The sequence below is a fragment of the Equus asinus genome, chromosome 10, assembly GCF_041296235.1.
Source record: "Equus asinus isolate D_3611 breed Donkey chromosome 10, EquAss-T2T_v2, whole genome shotgun sequence".
Lineage (NCBI taxonomy): Eukaryota > Metazoa > Chordata > Mammalia > Perissodactyla > Equidae > Equus > Equus asinus.
In genome coordinates, this window is record NC_091799.1 from 58,922,592 (window position 1) to 58,946,940 (window position 24,349).

At 37.7% G+C, this 24,349-nt stretch overlaps 1 protein-coding gene across 11 annotated transcripts in view; it reads right to left on the reverse strand.

Moving 5' to 3' along the window:
* ERBIN (erbb2 interacting protein) overlaps window positions 1-19,096 on the reverse strand; it is a 135,605-nt gene extending 116,509 nt beyond the window's left edge. For 9 of the 11 annotated variants that reach the window (XM_014856374.3, XM_014856373.3, XM_014856372.3 and 6 more), the window contains exon 1: window positions 18,648-19,096. The gene's annotated coding sequence lies outside the window, so the exon portion shown is untranslated. The remainder of the gene's footprint in view (window positions 1-18,647) is intronic. The other 2 variants (XM_070519575.1, XM_070519573.1) reach the window with 1 other exon arrangement.
* Between the last annotated feature and the right edge of the window lie 5,253 nt (window positions 19,097-24,349).

Here is a 24,349-nt window from a genome sequence, read left to right on the forward strand (position 1 = left end):
GGCCAGGCTTCCTCAGCAAAAAAGAGGAGGGCTGGCAGTAGTAGTTAGTTCAAGGCTAATCTTCCTCAAAAAAAAAAGAAAAGAAAAGAAATACAACATAAGTACTCATGTGATGCAGCAAAAGTAGTCCTAAGAGGGAAATTCATAGTAATACAGACCTACCTTAACAAACAAGATTAATCTCAAATAAGCAATCTTAAACTACACCTCACCGAATTAGAAAAAGAAGAACCAACAAAACCCAAAGTCAGCAGGAGGGAAATAATAAAAATTAGAGCAGAAATAAATGAAATTGAAACCAAAAAACAGCAGACAGGATCAATGAAACAAAGAGCTGATTCTTTGAGAAGATAAGCAAAATTGATAAACCCTTAGCCAGACTCACTAAGAAAAAAAGAGAGAAGACCCAAATAAATAAAACTAGAAATGAAATAAGAGAAATTACAACAGATATCACAGAGATACAAAGGATTCTAAGAGAATACTATGAAATACTATATGCCAACAAATTGGGCTAGCTAGAAGAAATGGATAAATTCTTAGACAACCTCCCAAAACTGAATCAAAAAATAAGAATCTGAATAGATCTATCACAAGTAAAGGGATTGAAACAGTAGTGAAAAACCTCCCCCAAAATAAAATACCAGGACCAGATGGCTTCTCTGGAGAATTCTACCAAACATTCAAAGAAATTTTAACACCTATCATTCTCAAACCATTCCAGAAAGTTGAAGAATTCAGAACACTTCCTAACACATTTTACAAAGTCAACACCACTCTGATTCCAGACAAGGATAACACAAAGAAGGAAAATTACAGGCCAATATCACTGATGAACAAAGAGCAAATATCCTCAACAAAATATCAACAAACCGAATACAGAAATACATCAAAAAGATCAAACATCATGATCCAGTAGCATTTATATCAGGGATGCAATGATGGTTCAACATCCACAAATCAATCCATGTGGTACATCACATTAACAAAATGAGGAATAAAAACCACATGATCATCTCAATAGATGCTAGGAAAGCATGTGACAAGATCAAACATGCATTTACTATAAAAACTCTCAATAAGATGGCTATAGGGGCCAGCCCGGTGGCACAGCAGTTAAGTTTGCATGTTCCACTTGGCGGCCTGGGGTTCACCGGTTTGGATCCCGCTTGTGGACACGGCACTGCTTGGCAAGCTATGCTGTGGTAGGCATCCCGCATATAAAGTAAAGGAAGATGGGCAAGGATGTTAGCTCAGGGCCAGTCTTCCTCAGCAAAAAGAGGAGGATTGGTGGCAGATGTTAGCTCAGGGCTAATCTTCCTTAAAAAAAAAAAAAAAAAGATGGGTATAGAAGGAAAGTACCTCAACATAATAAAGGCCATATATGACAAACCCACAGCCAACATCATACTCAACAGGGAAAAACTGAAAGCCAGCCCTCTGAGAACAGGAATAAGACAAGGATGCCCAATCTCACCACTCTTATTCAACAAGGTACTGGGGGTTTTGGCCAGAGCAATTAGGAAAGAAAAAGAAATAAAAGAAATCCAAATAGGCAATGAAGAAGTGAAACTCTCACTGTTTGCAAATGACATGATTTTATAGATAGAAAACCTAAAGAATCCATCAGAAAACTATTAGAAATAATCAACAACTACAGCAAAGTTGCAGGGTACACAGTCAACTCAGAAAAATCAGTTGCATTTCTATATTCTAACAACTACTAGAAGAAAGAGAACTCAAGAATACACTCCCATTTACAATCACAACAAAAAGAATAAAATATCTAGGAACAAATTTAACCAAAGAAGTGAAAGACCTATACAAGAAAAGTATAAGACACTATTGAAACAAATTGATGATGACATAAAGAAATGGAAAGATATTCCATGCAGGTGGACTGGAAGAGTAAATATAGTCAAAACGTCTATCTGACCTAAAGCAATCTACAGATTCAATGCAATCCCATCAGAATTCCAATGATATTCTTCAGGGAAATAGAACAAAGAATCCTAAAACTCATATGGGGCAACAAAAGACCCCAAATTGCTGACGCAGTCCTGAGACAAATGAAGAAAGCTGGAGGCATCACAAAGCTACAGTAATCAAATCAGCCTGGTAATGGTATAAAAACAGACACACAGATCAATGGAACAGAACTGAAAGCCCAGAAATAAAACCACACAACTACAGACAACTAATCTCTAACAAAAGAGCCAAGAACATACAATGCAGAAAGGAAAGTCCCTTCAATAGATGATATTGGGAAAACTGGACAGCCACATGCAAAAGAATGAAAGTAGACCGTTATCTTTCACCATAGACAAAAATTAAGTCAAAATGGATCAAAGACTTGGAGGTAAGACCTGAAACCATTAAACTCCTAGAAGAAAATACAAGCAGTACATTCTTTGACATCAATCTTAGAAGGATCTTTTCGAATACCACCTCTACTCGGACAGGGGAAACAAAAGAAAAAATAAACAAATGGGACTTCATCAGACTAAAGAGCTTCTCCAAGACAAAGGAAACATGAACAAAACAAAGACAACTCACCACGTGGGAGAAAATATTTGCAAATCATATATCCAACGTGGGGTTAATCTCCAAAATACATAAAGAACTCACAACTCAACAGCAAAAACACCAACAACCCGATCAAAAAACAGGCAGAGGATATAAACAGATATTTTTCCAAAGAGGATATACAGATGGCCAATAGGCACACGAAAAGATGTTTAACATCACTAATCATCAGGGAAATACAAATCAAAACTACACTAAAAAACCACCTTAGACCTGTCAGAACAGCTATAATCACCAAGACAAAAAATAACAAATGTTGGAGAGGATGTGGAGAAAACAGAACCCTCATACGCTGCTGGTGGGAATGCAAACTCGTGCAGGCACTGTGGAAAACAGTATGGAGATTTCAAAAAAAAAGAAAAGAATATCATACAACCCAACTATCCCACTACTGGGTATTTATCCAAAGAACTTAAAAGCAACAACATAAAAGGACTAAGCACCCCTATGTTCACTGCAGCATCATTCACAATAGCCAAGATGTGGAAGCCACCCAAGTGCCCATCAACTGATGACTGGATAAAGACGTTGTATGTATGTATATATATATATATATATATATATATATATATATATATATACACGATGGAATACTACTCAGCCATAAAAAAAGACAAAATAGTCCCATTCCCAACAACATGGATGGACCTTGAGGGTATTATGTTAAGTGAAACAAGCCAGACAAAGACAAACACCATACGATTTGTCTCATATGATTCCACTCATATGTGGAAGATAAACTAACACATGAACAAAGAGAACAATTAGTGGTTACCAGAGGGGAAGGAGGGTGGAGGGTGGGCATTGATATGGTAACTGACAATAATGTACAACCGAAATTTCACAATGTTGTAAATTATGATGACCTCAATAAAATTTTTAAAAAATAATAAAAACTAAACTATATAACACAGCAATTACACTCTTAGACATTTACCCCAGAAAAATGAGAACTTATCTTCACTCAAAATTCTGCACATAAATGTTCATAGAAGCTTTATTCATAACAGCCTCAAAGTGGAAACAACCTCAATATCCTTCAACGTAAAATAATTAAACAAACTGGTAGTACATCCATACTGTGGAATACCACTCATCAATAAAAATGAATAAATATTACTGTAATCAAGAACTTGGATGAAGCTCTAGGGAGTCTGGCTGTGTGCAAAAGCCAAACCCCAAAGTTACATACCATATGATTCCATTTATACAGTTTTGAAAAGACAAGGGGGTGGGGGGGCAGTAAGGGAGGGTGATAGGTATTGTAGTAATAAAAGGGAAACAACAGGGATTCTTGTGATGACGCAACTATTCTGTATCTGGACCATCAATTCCAATATCGTGTATGGGATACTGTACTGTAATTCTGCAAGGTGTTGCCTCAAGGGGAAAATGGGTAGAAAGTACATGAGATCTTGCTGAAGTATTTCTTAAAACTGTATGTGAATCTACAATTATCTCAAAATAAACGGTTTAATTGCAAAGAGAAGCCTGAAAATGAAACATTTATAAACTGGGGAAAGAGAGAAGAATGCTAGCATTTCTACTTTTAATTAAAAAAGAAAAAATTTGGTTAGGTTAACCAAAATATCCAAGAACAATTAGAAAACAATACAAAACAGTTTATATATTTAAGTTTTAAATTAAATGCCAAAGCACTTTTTAAAGATATAAATCTAAACTAAAACTCTTAGAAGAAAACATAGGGCAAAAGCTTCATGACATTGGATTTGGCAATGAGTTCTTGGCTATGACACGAAAGCCAGAGGCAACAAAAGAAAAATCAGACAAATTGGATTTCATGAAAACTTAAAAATTATTGTGCATCAAGCTACTATCAACAAGAGTAAAATGGCAATCGACAGAATGAGAGAAAATATTTGCGAATCATATATCTGATTAATATCCAGAATACAGAGAACTCCTAAAGTTCAACAACAAAATAACCTGACTCAAAATTGGGCAAAGGGTTTGAACAGACATTTCTCCAAAGAAGATAAACAAATAAGCACACTAAAAGTGCTTATGGTCAATAAGCACATGAAAAGATGTTCCATATCACTCATCTGCAAATCAAAACTACAATGAGATATCACTTCACACCCATTAGGATGGCTACTATCACAAAATCCGCAAAAAAAACAGAAAATAACTGTTGGCAAAGAGGTGTTGAAATTAGACTCCGTATGCACTGTTAATAGGGATGTAAAATAGTGCAACCACTGTGGAAAACAATATGGCAGTTCCTCAAAAAATTAAAAATAAAATTACCATATGATCCAGGAATTCCACTTGTGACTATATACCCAAAGAATTGCAAGAAGGGTCTGAAAGAGATATTTGTACACCTATGTTTATGGAAGCATTATTCACGACAGATAAAATGTGGAAGCAAACCAAGTGTCCATTATAGATGAACAGTTAAGCAAAACATAGTATATACAATGGAATACTCAGCCTTAAAAAGGAAATTCTGACATGTGCTACAAGATGGATGAATGCTGAATACAATACGCTAAGTGAAATAAGCCAGACGCAAAAGGACAAACACTATATGGTTCCATTTATATGAGGCACTTAAAGCAGTAAAATCTTAGAGACAGTAGAATGGTGGTTGCCAGCGGCTGGGAGGAAGGAGGAAGGAATAGGGAGTCACTATTTATTGTGTATAGAGGTGCAATTTTGCAAGATGAAAAGAGTTCTAAAGATGGATAGTGGTAATTGCTGCACAACAATATATACTTAAAAAAACTGAACTGTACACTTAAAAGAGGTTAAGATAGTAAATTTTACGTTATGTGTATTTTACTACAAGTATTTTTTTAATTTAAGCTATAAATCCAAAGGAGGGGAAACTTCTTAAATATCTGGGGAAGCTCCAGTGGAAACAATGACTTGAGCTGGGCTTGATGGATGAGCACACATTCGTGTACAAAGAGGCCAAGCAGGAGTTGTAAAACAATGACTAAAAAATTTAACGATGAGAATGCTTCCACTTTCATCTATAACCATTTGCCTATACCTCAGAAATAAAACAGGCCAACATTTAAATTTTAATTTTCCAGAAACTGTGGACACAAATTACCAAAAGTTTATCATTTCTTTAAAAATCAGCTTCCAAATATCCAAGATAGGTGATTTTAGTATTTATATTACATTATTCCTACAGATGTGTCAGTAAAACGTAACTTGATCTTCGCAAGTAATGCAAGTACCTTATAACAGAGTATTCCCAATTCCTTCCTCCCATCCCTTTTAACATTGCTGTCATTAATTTCACTTATCCATAAACTATCACCACTGAATACACTGGCGCTATTATTAGCAACAATGGTGGATATCTGTCATTATACATTTGTCAAAACCCAAAGAATGTACACCACAAAGAGTAAACCCGAATGTAAACTGAGAGTTAATAATGTATCAATATTGGTTCACCAATTCTAAGAAACATGCTGCAGTTAATAATATGGGAAACAGCAGGGAGGGGGTGGAGTATATGGGAACTCTATACTTTCCTCTCAATTTTTTGGAAACCTGAAACTACTCAAAAAATAAAGTCTATTTTTAAAAACCTGAGATTACAAATTACACACTGCTTTAGGACAAATCTTTCCATGGAACTTCTTGGCTCAAATATTGACGCTAACATTTTTTGTAAACTGAGGTGTATTCCAGTTATTTCTAAAATTAAAAACAATCATCTATGACAAATTGTCATCTGACAAAGAAAAAAAAAGGTGTATTAACCCAAGGTTTCCTCATTTATGTGAACCCACACTTTTTTCCTATAACACTTATTAAAAATGTTCTGGAAAAAAAAAAGTAGAAGAGTTCTGGGGATTAATGCACAGCACTGTGATGGGTTATAGTTAACAATACTGTATTATATACCTCAAACTTGCTAAGAGAGTAGATCTTACATGTTTTTACCACAAAAAAGAAAAGGTAATTATGTGATATGATGGAAGCATTAGCTAATGCAACCGTGGTAATCATACTTTAATATACGTGTATCAAATCAACACGTTGTACCCCTTAAACTTACACAATCTTATATGTCAACTATATCCCAAGAGAGCTGGGGTGGGGGAACAATGAGATTTGAAAAGAGGTACAAAATAAACATTTGGCACATAAAAAGATAGTGCTATTCTAAAGAGATTCTACTTCAGAACACACCTAGGAAAATGCTGGTATAAGGGAAAAACCAATAGAGTCAGGAAACCTGGATTTATCTTTCTAATCTCACTTATGTCACTAACAAACTAGATGACCTCTAGGATTTCACTTCCTCTCTCTGGGCCAACAGTTTCCTCTTCTGTTAATTAAAAAGGAAAGGAAAGGTAGTTACCTAGACCATTTCAGAGTTAGTCACTGTCACTGATAAAATCCATTGAGCGAGAGGAAAATATCAGCATTCTAAGGAACATATCTTTCATTTATATCAAATTATCTCTTAAATATATCACAAGGAAGTATAAGATCAAGTTCAGCAAAACATGTAAATTGACAAAAATAAACCCTAGGGTGTAACAAAAGTCCTGTGCACCCCAATGTTTATTGCAGCACTGTTTACAATAGCCAAGACATGGAAGCAACCTAAGTGCCCATCAACAGACGAATGGATAAAGAAGATGTGGTACATATATACAATGGAATACTACTCAGCTGCAAAACAGAACAAAATCATTCCATTTGCAATAACATGGATGGACCTTGAGAGAATTATGTTAAGTGAAATAAGCCAGCAAGATAATCTGTGCATGACTCCACTCATATGAGGAATTTAAAACTATGGACCAAGAACAGTTTAGTGGATACCAGGGGAAAGGTGGGGTGAGGGGTGGGCACAAAGGGTGAAGTGGTGCACCTACAACATGACTGACAAACATTAATGTACAATTGAAATTTCACAAGATTGTAACCTATCAATAACTCAATAAAAAAAAATGATAAAACAACAAAAAAAATAAAATAAAATAAACCCTAGGGTGTAAGCAGTGGCAAAGATCTCCTGGGAAACGTTTATTGTGTGTATAAACTACATAAGTAGAGAGTTTACTATTATAATCAAATAAAGGACCAGAATAACTCTAATTTAATAATATTCATAATTATTACTGTGCATTACACTGAATACTAAGCAGTTAAGGAAAATGTTTACAAGTAGCATTATTTTTTTCAGAGATAAACCAAAAAGCAGTTAAGGAACAGCAAGGTTCAAGAATCCATTTCTCTATCACTAAACACACCTTCAAGAGGAAGTTAAAGAGCTGAACAGTAGTAGAAGGGATCAACTTCTACATAAATCAACCCAAGGATTTTTGCTTCTCTAACAAAGGATACTCAGTCTTCCAAATTTTCTTTCTCCCCTGCCCATTCCCACAGCCAGACAATGCTAGAGAAAGCAAGTACAGTGTGATTAAATGGAAGCTCCTGGGTGGCAATAAAAATTCCTGATCCCCTTACTGAAGATTAATCAGACTGCTATCCTAACGTTGAAGGATGATCTCAAGCAATAGAAGGAAACAGAGGGAAGAATTTTGTAGTTAAAAAGAGGGGTTATCAAGTACTTGTTAGTATGCATAATAAATTATAAAGTATTAAAATATACAATTTAATTAATATATTTATGATTCAACTAAAAATAAAAGGTACTATTGCTAGTGCATCTATAATTACATACTGAGAAGATCCAAGCATATCATCTAAAAATCTATTAGCAATGTTTTAAAGTCCTCAGTAGAATTTAGTAGGCAATAAACAAATGAAAAATTAACCTCTATTTAAATATCCAGTGAGAATACAAATAACAAAATAGCCCCATTCATAATAGCAGCAGCTCTCACCCTCCCTCAATTGTTTTTGAAATAAATTTAACAAAAAAATACATATTTCTTAATAATACCAAGAAATATGCATACTAAGAAGAAACAGGGATATGACAAGAAGAAAATCATAAACTCCACTGAATGGCATAAACTATTTAATAAACAGAAAAGGTATCTTCCTAGAAAGAGATATGCTATTGTAAAGGTATCAATTACTTCCTAAATTAATCTATAAATTCAAAGCACTCTCAATCAACATACAAACAAGATTTCTGGAAATAAGAATGATTCAAGTCCACCTGGAAAATTCTTTGAAAAGTAGAGTAATAAACTGACACTTCTAGATATTAAGCATACTATAATGAGAAAAGAAAAGATCAAGATAGCATAGTATTATCGTAACAAAAACAGTAAGAAAGAAAATAACACAGATTACGTAAATATATTTGGGAATTTACTATTGCTAACGAGAATTTTAGCTGTAAAAAGATGATTTATTCAACAAATAGTGTTACAACAACTGGTTAGAAATTTGGAGAGAATAAATCTAGATGATTATTTCACTCCTTAAAGCAAAACAGGAAAACTTAGGTTATTATTTTTATAATCTTGTCACGAATTTTTTCTAAGAATATCATTGAGCCCCCAAAATGCACAAAGACTGACAAATTTGACTACACTAAAATTTAGACTTCCAGAAAAACTTAAATTCAAAAACATTTTTAATTTCTACATAATAAACACCATAACCAAAGCATATAAGCAACAAACCAACTAAATCCATAGGGAACACAAAAGACATACAAATAGGTAATTCCTAAAAGAATTCTTTACATTTATCTTGCCAACGTCACAATTAGTTAACAGATTTACATCTATGCAATCTGACTCCAAAGCCTATTATCTTATATATATAACTATATTGCCTGCCTCAGATTTGCACAAGTATTTTAAGACAGCTAATATCCAACCTCTTCAACAATACGCATACAGAGGTACTCTTATATACTACTGATTAAAGTATAAATTAATACAAACTCTCCAGAGGGAATTTGATTCTATGTATCAATTTTAACTACATACATAGCAAAATGCACTTTGGGTATTTATCCACCAGAAAAAATTCATATAAAAGTGCAAAAATTTATGTGCAAAGAGTACAATAAACCTATATTCTGTACAGCATTGTTATGTTTAACAACCTAGAAACACTCCTATTAACACATATACATATCTACTATATTCCCTTATATATAAATGAAATATATCTTCCATTTTTACTTAAAGATATTTATACATGTATACACCTGCACACTGATATGTTGGAATATATATAGAAATCTTCAGAAGAATACACAACACATTAAGAGTATCAGTGGGAGATGGGATTATAGAGAATTTTCTTCTTCTACAGTATACATTTCTGTACTTGAATTTTTATAACCAGAAATAAAAATTAAGGTAATTGTTTTAGCCCTTTGCCTATCAAAAAGCCTCTCACTGCTTGTACCTTATCCAGCCTTCCTAGCCTACTCTACAGTATCTCCCTCTATACATAGTTAAAAGACAGAATTGAGAGAAATAGTATTGATTTCAATAACTAAGGTCAAGGATACTATCTTAACATCAGGTATCTCCGACAAATCAAACTGCATCTACTATACTCTGTCTCAGAGATTCTGCAGCTAGCCCCAGGACAATTAACTAATCCTTTTGAAGTCCCCAGAGATTAACAGGGCACCCAAAGAATCCATTTGCTGCTGCCAGGATCCTTATCTTTTCCTAGAAGACTGAAAGTATATCTATTCTAGTCACAAAAAGATATCCCAGTATGCCTCTTAAATCATTTCCAAAATCTCCAGGGATGAGGAAGTCAAACCAATTTATTCTAGGCTGGGTGATAGCCTTGGCAAAGAGATTCATTTTTAGATTACAGGATTCTTGAACGGCCCTATACAAATGAAACAATCTTCCCACCTCACTGTCCAAGATTCTAGAATTCATCTAAGGTTTGAAATTCCAAGGACACCATTATCAGGAAGATAAATACGTGCTCCAAACTTTGGGATCATACAAACAATATAACCTCAATATGGACAGACACAGTTGCATCAAAATTACTGCACTCATACTAAAATCGAGATCCAACATTATGTCTATAAGGAGCTTATCCAACATAGACAATACAAGTACTGATTCCTTTGCATCCACCTTTCACATAGTCATCAGGATAACTGAGAAATGAAATATTTCACTTAAGTGTATTTTACCAGATATTACATTTTAGAATTTTATCCCTTTAGAAATACTTTGCAAATTAATCAGACTACAGGGACATCTGACTGAAAATGTCTGTATGAACAAATGTTTACCTCATCTCTCTTATCAAAAAAAGTACAGAAACAAAACTAATTCTCATTGTCAGAGATAAATTACAAATATAGAAAGGGAAAACATTAGAATGAACCCCACGGTGCTGGATCAGAACTGGAGATATCATTGTGACATCATACTATATTTATAGAAATAAATATAGATGTAAATCTGAATGTGCACATCAAAATATCCTTTCGCTCTATACACTAACAAGGCCTGGCAGCAGCAACACTCTAAGAGCAATAAACACAAGAAGTGTTCAGATCTTGGCTTCTAAGTACCATTTTCCACTAAACACACCTGGAGCAAGTTTGAAGCTACGTCTGGAACATGATATTGTGCTAGATACAAGGAAGTGCTCAAAGAAGGAAGAGTTATGTCAAAAAGAAAATAAGCCAGCTGGAAGGGATTCCCATTAGCCAAATCAAGAATAATTTGAGAATCAAAATAAATGATAATGGATTATAACCCAGTGAATATAAACACGAATATATGTAGATGTAAACAGACAAATAAATTAAAAATCTGATGAAGAGCAAAATATTTACATACCCACACAAAAAATAAGGAAAAAGTACCTAGACATAGGAGACGTCTGGTAGTTACCACCTTAACCATATAATCAATGACTATCAGTACTGGGACAACTGAAATTGACCGCCACCTGGTAAGATGAAATGAGAAGAACGCAGCATCACTTCCATGATAACCCTACTAAAGATCTAATCCTGAAAATTTAATCAAAGATCTAATAAAAATATCGGAGAAATGCAAATTAAGAGGTATTCTACATAATAACTAGATCTATAATCTTCTGAAGTGCCAAGGCCCTGAATGTAAAGGAAAGACAAATTGTTCCAGATTAAAGGAGACCAACAGACATGACAACTAAATGTAACACATGATTCTAAACTGGATCCTTTTTCTCTCAAAGACACTGAGACAACACCTAACAGATTTAGGTGTCAGTAATGTATTCCTGTTAACTTCCTAATGTCGATGGTTATGATGTCATTATGTAGGAGAATGTCCTTACTTGGAGGAAATAAACATTACAGTATTTGGGGGTGTTGGGCACCACGTGGGCAACATACTGTCAAATGGTTCAAAAACAAAAAAATTCTTTGTACTATGCTTCCAACTCTTCTGTTTTTCATCATTCCAAACTTTAAAATATGAAAAAAAAATTACAAAAAATCTATAGGAGTACTGGAAAACCTGGGAGTGGTCTATCTACAGATAAGAACAGAAAGGAACTTGTAGAGAATACAAAGTGGATTGGTGGGGAAACGAAAGTAAAACATAACACGTCTGAGGAACCAGATACACAAAACAAACATAAAGTGGGATCTCCAAAAAGAATAAGTTTTCTTAGCAAGACATATTGGGAGAAATGTGTCCTAGGCAGTCAGCCCAGTAATAAAACCACAGCGGAACAGCTGCATAGTTAAGGCCTCCAGCAGAGCTCTCTGTGCAGTGGGAGATCTGACCCTCAGGCAGCATTAACTGTGAAAACAGGGGTTTATTATCTCCTGAGGGAGAGGAAACACGTGAAAGAGGACAAGCTACCCACATACCCTCAAGGAGAAACCCATATATACCAAAGCAAGAACAGGGATTCACTTGGACTGGGGAAATACAGTTAAATGACCAATATAGTCAAGTCTAGACCATAAGATAAAACTTTAGCCACAATGAAAAATCTAACATTTGAGCGAAAACCAAAAGCATGATAAATATACTAAGCACAAGAAAATCAAAAATTTGATCTATGTCTTGAATTTGATCAATCTCTTGAATCTTCTTCAGAGATGCAAGTTACATGTAGAAGAAATATACAACTAAAAAAATAAAAATCAACTTCTAAGAAAAAGCAAGAGTTCTCAGAAACTCTAATCCTCGCCCCCAAAAAGTAATGAAATAATTGAAAAGAACTGACGACCAAATTAGTATGCTAAAAGATCAAGCCTCAGGATTCTCCCAGAATTTCATACCAGAAGACCAAAAAAAAAAAAAATCAAAAGAAGTAATGAAAAGCTCCATAAATCCCAACACCCATCTAAGTTCTCAACGTGTAGTGCGTGGGCCTTTCAACTCCTGAGACACTTTCAAGGAGTCTTCAAGGTGAAAACGATTTTCATAATAATACTAAAACATCATTTGCCCTTTCCCATTGTATTCACAGCAATGGTGAGTAAAACTGCTAGCACCTTAGGACAAATAAGGGCAGTGGTATCAAGCTATACTAGCACCACTACATATTCTGATTTCTTCTTAAATGTCACTTTCACTTAGGAATAACTTTAATGGAGCAGTAAAGAAATCTCAACTTTTCAATATGTCATCTTCATATTCTATGTGAAGGAATGGCAATCTCAAGGAAAAGCACTTGAGAGCACTGGTTGAGTTATGAGCTAAATTAGCCTTTCTTTCATGGAACATCATTTTGACCCAAAAGAACAAACGACAAACTATGATTGTTACACAGACTCAGGAATCTGGCAGACATTTTCTCAAAAATAAACCAATCTAGTAACTTCAAGCGAAAAACATTAATACCATTTGCTACCAATGATTAATATTAGAACTTCCAAGTGAAAATTTAGAATTGTAAAAAACTTGTATCTGCCACCCTGAGTTTGACAGCTTCATAGTATTAAAGACTTTTCTGATGAGATTAGTAGTGATATTAACAAAATTTTTTGTTTGCTACTACATAATTAAACATGTCAACATTTGGAAAAAACGTGTGACTCAATGAACCAGTATTTCCCAAACATAGTGTTACAAAATCATCAACAGGTAAAAGATTCAAAGTGCAAGATAAACCATGGATTTTCAGGTAACAAGAAATCAAAAATTCATTAATACAGTTCCAAATCCAACACTGCAGCTAACCTTTAAAAAACTACCACTGGTCAAATTTTAGTGTGCTATCAAAGAATACCCACAATTATCTACAAAGGCTGTGAAAATACGCCTTCCTTTTCCAACCATATATCTGTATAATGCTGGATTTTCTTCATATAACTTCAACTAAAACAACATATTGCAAGATTGAATGTAGAAGCAAACATGAGAATCAAGCTGTTTTCTCTTCAACCAGACATCAGAGACTTGCAATAATATATAACAATGCAACTCTTTTTGCTAAAGATCTGTTTTGGAAAACAGTAATTTTTTTATTAAAACAGTGTTATGTTAACATGCAATCATTTATTATTATTTTTAAATTAATTTTTTTAAATGTCCAATATGGGAAATATAATAAATACAACCCACATAAACCAAAGCTCTGTGGGGTTCTCAATAACCTATAAGAATATAAAGGGATCTAAGACCAGAAAATGTGATAAGAGCTGCCTTAGGGATATTACTATTACTTGTAATTATACTATGTTATAACAGAATGAATCTTCCCAGGGACAAATGATATGTATAAGATACTCAGCCCCAAAGCAAGCTGTCTGGGACTGCTGTATTTTCTAAGTTAGTCAGTCTTCTTTCCATTTTTCTATTCCCTGACTGTAACACCAAAGGCCATAACTTTGCGATGCTGTCAATGTGCCTTTCTCACCCTTTCTAGGACACCAAAAAGGCAGGAAACAGCTCACTGCGTACAAAGTAAATGGGCTCTGAATAAGGATGTCCCTATGAATGAAGTCCTCTGACTTTATTACAACCATTCTGATTACTCAGATGTCTTTTTGATTATTTGCTAATTTTTCTACTGTATTCTATATACATAAAGTCATAGATTAAAAAAAACCTCCAGATAAGTAGAATTATCTTTCATTAACTTAGTTTTTAGGTATTCTTTTCTATTGTCTTACAAACTATCATTTATAAAGTCTTACAAGGCCTTCTTACAATGGTATGTGGGAAAAAACCAGAAGTGACAAGACTAAAGTGAGTGACAGAATTCCACTGTGCTTACTTCATAAAAACAAAGGCAATTTCAAAATTTTAGGGACAACACAGAAGACATCTAACTTGAGAGGTAGGACAGAAAGGAACAATGGAGAAGGAAAGTACAGAGGATATAAGCTTGTGTGTTTTAAGAGGCCAAAAGCATAATAAAACAAGAAGGTATAGGGGGTTGTAGAGTCTTAATACAAGAAAACATAGCAACCTGATCTGAACAGAGGTAACCCTGGGGATATTAAACAGGAAAAAAAGAATGGAAGAAACAAAGCATAAAAAAAACAAAATATATTAATGAATATCAGATTAAAATATCGGCATGTAAACTGAGTTGGAATGCAAAAGGGATATTCAGAATTGAATGGGGCTAATCAAATAAATTTTTTCTATTCATGTTTTGAACGGTCTTTAGGTATAAATACGGACTAATAAAGTTTAGAAAAGAAAGGAAGGGCAAAATATAAGTAAGAAACAACAGCTGAACATGGAGAAAATAGGGGAAGTAAATGAAGATAACAGTAATAATAGGAACCTAAAGGAATTAGAAGAAAAAGCTGAATAATGGCTAGATTTCTTTTTTACAATTAGCAAACACAAGACGGAGGAGAAAGCTAAAAGGTAAATCTGAAAAATGGGTGTAGCCTCGTTCAAGAGTTAGTGATGATAGGCACCAAGAAAGAAACAAAAAACAAATAATGTGAGTAAATCAAAGAAAAGTGGAAGGCAGAAATGCTAAGCTTATTTCCTCAGAAAATTCAAAAGTGGGTACTATAAAGCATAATTCATGTATGCATTTTCTAGGACAGAGCAAACAGTGAGCATTCAAAAACAATAATCTATTGTCAACAGCTAAACACAGGTACAACATACGTTGTCAGCAAAGGAAAAGAGAAAGACATTTTTAGGACCTCATAATACAGGTGTTACCAGAAAAAAACAAAGCATATAACAGAGAAATGGATGAGCAAAGGAAAGAGTCAAAATAAAAATGCAAGCAACAAAGTGTGTTTAAAGAGAATTTAGATAAGTAGCAATTATAGAAAAGAAAATTACTTTGCTATCCAACATCACTAAAATTCTGCATAATCCCAAATACTTTGTAAACACTGCCAGAAACTACTTCTATATCAAAAACATTTTAAACTCTAAGTCATGTTACCTATAAGCAATTATTTAAAATAAATGCCTAAGTATGCACCTAATTTTCTGAAATTTTAAAGTGTGTTTATCAAAGTAAGGTAGTGTGTACTACCAAGAGCTCAATACCAATACAGTCACGTGTCACATAATGATGGGATATATTTTGAGAAATATTTCATTAGGCCATTTCGTCACTGTGCAAACATCAGAGAGAGTACTTACACAAGATGGTACAGCCTACTCTACACCTAGGCTACAGGGTACTAATCTTATGATACCACTGTCATATATGTGGCCCATCGTTGAGTGAAACTGTTATGTGATGCATGACTGTATCTGTAAAATAACTGAATTTTAGAGATTTGCCAATGTGATATATGTAAAACATCTGTAACTACAGTTATCACTTCATTAAGAAACAACAGGCACTAAATATTTCGTTTCCATATTTGAACCTCTCGAAGCTTTTCATACATCAAAAGTTTGCAATAGCTTGTTCTCAAACAGCAGGCTGACTTCATAACATAATATTCAAATTAATTAGTTGAAGAATCAAGTTTACTACTATTGAAAACTCCTAAGTACCTTCAATAAACAGTGTCATTAAATGTGCATTTGTGCAATATAAGCAAGCACTCTGAAGTACTCTATACTTGCCAATTTAATCTATGAAAGCCCACACAATACTAAGAAGAATATACAAAATTTGAAGCTATTTAAAAATATTTTAGCTGATTATCGCTTTTTTAACCTCTTTTCAAACCACTGTCATATTTTAAACAAGGTTTTAAAAATATTTATACTCTGACAAGAGTATAATGCCTAAAATTCATTAATTCAGTGCTAAACTAACAAAATTCTAAGGAAACCACAAAGTAAATTTTGCCTTGTTGAAGGGAAAAAGGAATCGAAGGTAATTATAAAGGTCAACGTCTCACTTTTAAAAATGTGTGGTCTGCGTCTAAACATGCTATTGCTCCCTAAAGAAAAACAGCAATCAACAACTATATCTAAAAACAGGAATTTAAGTAGTTCTTTTCAAGTGCTACAATACTTTTTCACACGTAAAATTTACTAACGCAGAGAAACATCTTCACAGAGTGATAATTCTCTATAAAAGACTTGCTCTATTAAGGCTTTGTTGCTCTGAGGCCAAGTATAAGCCAAATAAGGAAAGCGAAGTTCAATGCCATTTATTTTGTTCCACTCTTTCAGATGCCCAAGAATAACCTCTTTTGCTGCCTAATGATACGTTCCAAAATGAAAAAGTAGATCAGTTATTTACTTTAAATTCCTTGATAAAGCTACTTTGACTTAAGAGGAATTACTTGATGGCTCACAAATCTTACCAACAATTTTCTTTTAACAAGAAGGATCTTTAGAGACTAAGCTCTGGGGAAAAGATCAAAACAATATATAGCAATAAATAGTTAAAAGAGTCTTATTTTGCAATATACTTAATAAAGTAACAACAAGCAAGTTGTGAAATAATTTGATCTTCCTATTTAAAACCTACCTTTTCTCCTCTTTGAGATAAAGAAAGCCAACTATTTTTCTTGGGGTACCATGGGCAAATTAAACATCAATTTATATTTAAGATATACCTACAATAGAAAACCATATTTATCTAATATTTATCCAAAAGCACAGTATTATCTTTCACCTCCCTCACCCACAAAAATACTGGGGAAAAAAAACAAACTTAAAAAGACACTAAAACACCACTGAAGAAACCGTTTTGTGTTTGCTGCGACCAAAACTAGTTTGATCGATAAAGACACAGACTGGGTCAGAAGTGTTTATAACCCTGCCCGGTGGAATGTCTCTCACGCTTCACTAACTCCTGCCTCTACAGTAGGGACCTATCACTTATTAGGCAGAACCGGCCAAAACATTTGGGCCAACACAAAAATGTAAATACTGTACTATTCAAAAAGCACAGCTGTTGATCACAACGGGATTCCCACGAAAATCGTTTTAAGCATTTTACTTTCCTTCGTATAAATTCTGCTCTGAACTGCAGAGAAGTCCTAACAAATCAAACTACTTACAGGTGTTTTTGTTTGTTTTTTAATTATAACTATTTATCCATAACACTTAGACTTTCTCCTTTTTCTCCCTACTAGGTCAGTTACCCGAAAAAATTTAGCAGACGCTTGCTCTCAATTAATTAACCAAACAAGTATTATAAGGTTCCAAATGTCTGAAAGGGACAAGTTCCTGAAGAAATATATCACCCACCTAGGAAAACGACTAAGAACGGCAAAGTTCTCTTATTTATACAATCCAACGAAACATATTTATAAGGGTAGGAACTAAAACATCTCTATATATGATTAAACGCAAAAGCCAAATAATCGGTAACAGTATCAACAAATGTGGCAGCCATCTCAACAGCAGCCAGCCAACTCGCTGCAGCGACCTAACTTTCTTCCAAAACAAAAGTGGCCGGTTCAGCAACTGAACAAATAAAAAATATACATTGTATACGTTCCGGGAAACTAAAACTTCTGGACCTGGCGCTGAACAAAGGCACTCTTTCTTCAGATTGCTTAAAACTTTTCGTCCCACTGCATTCTTTCAACCTCCTCTAAAATAACGCGAGTCCTGCCGGTAGAAGGGGGAAAACAAACCGGTTCTACTATTTAGCACCTAAAACAGTGTCCAGTTCGACAGCAGAAAAGGAGAATTTAGGGCCACTTGGGAAAAAGTGAGACACACTCGAAGTCTCCTCTCTTTCCTGGCCCAGGAGCTCTGTGACTTCTCGACACTTGTCGTCAAAATTACCTTTCGGTCGGGCAGTGTCTCAGGGCAGCTCTTTCAAGACTTCGGCTGACATGATTTCCTTCCCTTCATGAGTCACTTTGGATCCAGCCGAATTTCTCTCTCCGGTAAGAGCGGATGTGGAGCGGCCTCCCGCAGGAGGAAGACTAGGTTGCTTTGGTGGGGGCTGGGAAGCGCGCTGGCTTCCTGGTCTCGAGTTTTGCAGGAGTTTCCCAGCCCCAACCAGGATCTCCGCCGAAAAAAAACTTTTCACTCGTGACACCGCCCGGAATTACCGTGCGAAACTCACTTCCTGCCCCGGCGAGCGGCAGGAGCCAGTTCGGTCCAGGGGAACCCGGAAAACCAGCTCGGCGCGCGGAGGGGGGAGGGGCGCGCCCGGGAGGGGGCGTCGGCGCGGAGCCTCGGGCTCGGGGTGGCCGGCGCGCCCCGCACACCCGACGGCGGCCGGACCCGGCCCGCGGGCGCGAGGACACCGCCGGGGCGCTGCGCGAGCCTCGGCCGCGCTAGGCCGCCACCTCCGCCTCGCCGCCGCCCCCAGAGCCGGGCGGCGGGGTTATTGTCTCGATCGCGCCCGCCGCGCCCTTCGCCCGCGCCGCCGCCGCCCGGAGCTGGAGCCGAGGGTCCCCGCAGGCTCGAGGGCGGCCCCCTCCCTGGGCCGCCCGTCGGGCTGTCCGTCCTTCCGTCCGTCCCTCCGCGCCTTCCTCCTTGCCCTCGAGCCCTCTTCTCCGCCCTCTCCCGTTTTCCCGCCGCCGTCCCTTCGCTCCCCTCCTCGTTCTCCTTCCCCGGCGGCGGCGGCTCCCCGGGAAGCGCAGGGGGCGGGGGCCGGCGGCGGCGGCGGCGTCTCCTCAGGAGCTCGCGGGGCCGCGGCAGGGGCCGAGGCTGCGTCCCGCGCCGCCGCGCCACATTCACTCGAGCGAGAGACGGCGCGGGGAGGGGAGGGGTGAGAGCAGAGAAAGGAGGAGGAAGGGGCTGGGGCGGAGGGGAGTGGACTGCCTCACAGGCCGCGGCGGCCACAGCGCCACCGCCCCGCCGGCGACGGGGGAAGAGGCTGCGCGGCGGCTCGGCGGCGGGGGCGGGGCGGCCTCCCGCCGGCTGCACCCCCGCCCACAGCCGGGCTGGAGGCCGCGCGAGCCAGTCACCGCGCACGGGGGCGGCGCGGCCGACGTCGGCGCGGCGAGGGGCGGTGGGCCGGGGCCGCGGGGAGGGGCCGGCGGCGGCGGCGGCGGCGGGGCTTCGCGTGCGGGGCGCGGCGTGAGGCCCGCTGGGCCCGGCTCGGGCAGGCCGCCTGCTGCTCCGCAGCCCCCTCCTCAGCCGCCCCAGGTGGGCACGCCGACGCCGCCGGCCCCGGGCGCCCCTGCCCAGCCCGGTAGACGGAGAGCGCGCGGGCTTCCACCGCCCCGGCCGCTTGAGTTTCTTTGTACGACAGTAATCCGTGCGCAGGGTTCAAGTCCAGCCGCGATTTTCAGGCTGCAGGTATCTGTTTCAGCTGCAGCGCTCCAACTTCCTCTAAGGGCACGCTCAGTTTGCAGGAAACCGCAGCGGCGGCTCGGGGGAGCTTCCCACGCCGGCCCTTGCTCCGAGCCTGCTCGCGCAGCAGCGCAGCTGGGGCTCCTCCAAGTCTCAGCCTCACACCGGCGGGGAGACAAAGCTGGCGCTGGGAGGGGGAAAATGGCCCGCGAAATTGCCTCAAGTTAGTGCCTTTGTTCGAGGAGACCTTGTATACACTCCGAAGGCAGCAGAGGCTTCCCAACCCCAAGCGGTTTCGGTGCACCAGTCGGTGAAATGCGCTGGCCCTCATCATTCAGCCTGGCAGGGTTTGCGTTTATTGCAGAGAGAGATTCTTAAGCATTCTGTCAACACATGTGACATGGAACGCCTCAACCATAACATTGCACGGTTTCTGCAGTTACTGCTTTAAATATGTTAACAGACAAGACGGCCTTGTTTTACCCGGAGAAGGAATGTAATAGACACCGAACAAACCATTCCCTGCCCCCAGTCTCTGCTGTACTTAACCGTGTGCAGTGATGGTAATTAGTCTCTGTGTCCCTGAAGTCACTGCTTCAGTTCTTCCGTCTGTGTTCCAGAGATAATTATTTATTACCAAGTTTGAATAAAGAGCTGCATGCTCTACGGATGATTTTTGGCTTGCATCCAAAGGAAGGAGTTCAAAAAGTCCATCAAAGAATTATTTACCAAAGTGAGTTGTACGCTGGTGACAAACACTTGAAATAACTCCAGAGATATTCAAGACATTCTCTTAGGGGTGGGAGCGTTTTAACTACTTCGAGAACTGCTGGAATTCACCAAGTAGTTCCTTAGCTTAGAGCAGAAGTTGAAGGTTCACAGATGGTGGTATCAAAGTGGTCAGGCTTATTCAGTGCTGACCTGGAGGTAAGGGAGCATTAAACCAGGAAACGGCAGCCAGGTATACTAGTAATACCAAGCTAGTGATCCATTTTATGTCAATAGGACTCCTAACCGTTGTATAAAATCTGCAGTCAGCATATTGTATAAACTATTTTTAATCGTTGCAAGAAAGATTTCCTACTCCACTTTCAAAAACTGGTTTGAGTCTGACCAGATTCATTGGTTAGCTCTGAACTCAAAAGGTCCCTCTCCTAAAGCATCCCAGGATGGAGTTTCTCCCATTCAGCCGGAGATCAGCTGGATTCTGGGATTCCAGTGTTGCATTTAGTCTCAGGTTGATTCAAGACCCCTTTAAATGTGGCATTATAGATTCAAGTAAGCCTAACGTCCCCCTGCAAACCTAAATAGATAGGACCACATCAGTTCCTAGGCTAGAAGCTGCCCTCACCCCAGCCTTTATTTTGACTTGACAGCATAAAAGTCTCTATAACCAAAAACCCCTCCTCCCACTCACCTGAAATTTTCCCACTAGAGTTTAATCCCTTTGAGTAGTTTTTCTCTAGCACAAAGCCATAATCCTGGGAAAGGTAATATTTTAAGCCAAATTAGTCTTTTATACCTAATTCATCAGATTGTTTCCCCAAAGCAGCTTTTGATGGGAGGGAATATAGAAATAGCATATGCTGATGCTGAGTAAGTAGGAGAGGGAAATGTGGTTTCATTCTTAGGGGCAATATATGGAGAGTAGAGAAATAGCTACACGAAAGTGCTTCCAGTTTGATTCTTAAGTAGGTCCTACTTATTCATACTGTAAGAATGAGCCCCAGAACACTGGCCTTAAGAGGGTGGAAGCCAGGATACACTTACCAATATTACCTATTTGACAAATATTTCTTTAATAATCATTTTGTAAAGTATTTTCCGCAGAAATTCTGTATCTGTGCTCATGAGAAGGGTGAAATGACAGCTATATGATCAGGGTTTTCCACAGTCAGAAATAATGATTCATCTTTATTATTCATCGCTGACTACTTAGTTCTAGCTCATATGAGCAGCACCGACAGATATAGCCAAATCTTCTGTTTATTCTTTTACCAGGCACTCCTGTTCTGTGCTTTACAAATTAGTTTCCTTTGAAAATCCTTCCGTAGCTGAACTAAGATGCACTTAATGTTTCAAATATGATTAAAAGGATAACTAAAACCCCACTTTAAATGAGGCTGCCTAACTGTAATTCTGTAATGATTAGTGAACTCCAGGACCACCTTAGAGAGTAAGCTAATAAATATTTGTTAATAGTATAACTTGGTCTTCCCCATTGTGATTCTCTAAATAATTCCCCATGAAAGGCAGGGAATTCTTTCTTTGGGATTCTCCCTTCTAATGACTGGGCTCAGAAAAGGAATTACTGTCTACTAGAGGTAAGCCACATATCTGAGGGAAAGCCTCAAGGCCTTAAGCAGTCCAGGGAATGCACACAGCATCCATCAGAAAAAAAGTATCTCAACAGAGAGCCTATCCACTGTTTTAAAAACGGTCCGCTGTCATCTCCCCATGCCAGCCAAGCAGCTGTGCAGAAGCATTGTGGAGACAAAGTTAGCAGAGGGCAAGAAAAAGTTCAGGATGATCATTCTTCTTTTCTCCCTTTCTCAACGTCTAGTAAAGAATTGGTTGCCTTAAAACCAAAGCTTTTTTCACAGTAGTATTTGGGAAAGATTAATCTTCACACTAGAATGGCGTTAGATTAAAGAAAAAGTCTAGAAGCATTAGATCAATTAGATCAGAATACATTATAACATGTATTTTCAATAGGGATTGACTTCCCTATTTTCACTTCCATCTTAGCCCCTTGATAGAGAAGGCAGGAGGTTAGGGTGGTAAGCATGTGGGAAAGGGACATTTGGGCTCAAAAGAGGCAGTGCATGCAGGAACCAAAACTAAGGATTTTATACTACTTTAGGAATGGAATCATCCCTCCCATAGCATGTTTCTGCCTCTCAGACATGTTTTCAGTAATATTTTATGAATCGTGAGGAAGTCTCCCTCTATTTGTGAAAAGCTTTATGAAAAGTTCTGTAGCTGTTTTCCCCTAGTGTATCTTTGATAGTCTTTTTGTCTATCTATACATTTCCTAGCCTATCCAAGTTGAATGTCTTTCAGATTGTCTTACGAATGTTTTTAAAGTATGGAAAAAATGAATAATGCATGGTGATTATGTGTATGACCTCTGAAACAAGACTGCTTGAATTAGAAACTTGGCTACTGAGTGACCTTGAGAAAGTTCCTGAACATCTGTAAACATAAACTTGAGCTTCCTCATCTCCAGAATGGGGACTGTAGTACTAACTGACTCATAAATTACTGGGAGGACCGTATGGGACAGTGCTCATAAAGTGCTTAGCACAGTGCCTGGCTGACTCAAAAGTGTTAGCTATTAGTAGTGGTGCACTTTTAAATGTACTGATAATATGTAACACAATTGCATCATTTCTAAGGTGACCATATAGTGTATCATCATCATCCAAACTAGAACACTTTTGAGAGTGAAAGCAGACATGAATACTAATTACGCAGAGACAACAAATGTAAAACCAGGACTGCTCTGGGCCAACCAAGGCAAATAGTCACCCTCATAATTTCCAACTTTATTATCTTCTTCTGATCCACTTCCCCTCTCAAATCTTCCTGGTATGAATCATAATCTATTTCAATCATATTACAATATGCACACTTCTTTCTAAATCATAACAGTATTAAATCAACAGCAGCAAGAAATGATTAAATACTGTGGCTTAATGCTCTTCATTGCAGGCTTTCACTTAAGAATATTATCTTTCTTTGGGTAACAAAATTACTGTTTTCCTACTCACTTAAGCTCACACTTTTTTTTATAGTATTTTGTTTTAAAAAGTTGTCCAGCATCAAATTTTCCATAGAAATAGCTGATACATGAGTATTAAGCATAATTTGAGGTGTAGCAAGAGGCTAAATGCCCTGGTTTAAAATGCCAACTATGTTACATAAAAACTTCTTTTTAAGTTAAGCAGCATATCATTCCTATTCCAAAGTAAGGGTGAGTCATCTCCATATTGTCGACGACGGCCATACCATAATCAGAATACTGGATAAATGTCACCTAAATCTGGTTCAATTAATATTTGGAAAATGATATTTCTCAATTGGATTTTCTAAAATAATTCTGGATATACCTTAACACTCATACATTCTTCCCTTGGAAAGAAATTTATTTTCTTGGAATTGACTGCAAATTTCCTTCAAAAATGCTGATCTAAATTATAACATATTTTTAAATATTTCCTCTCTCTTCTGTTTTC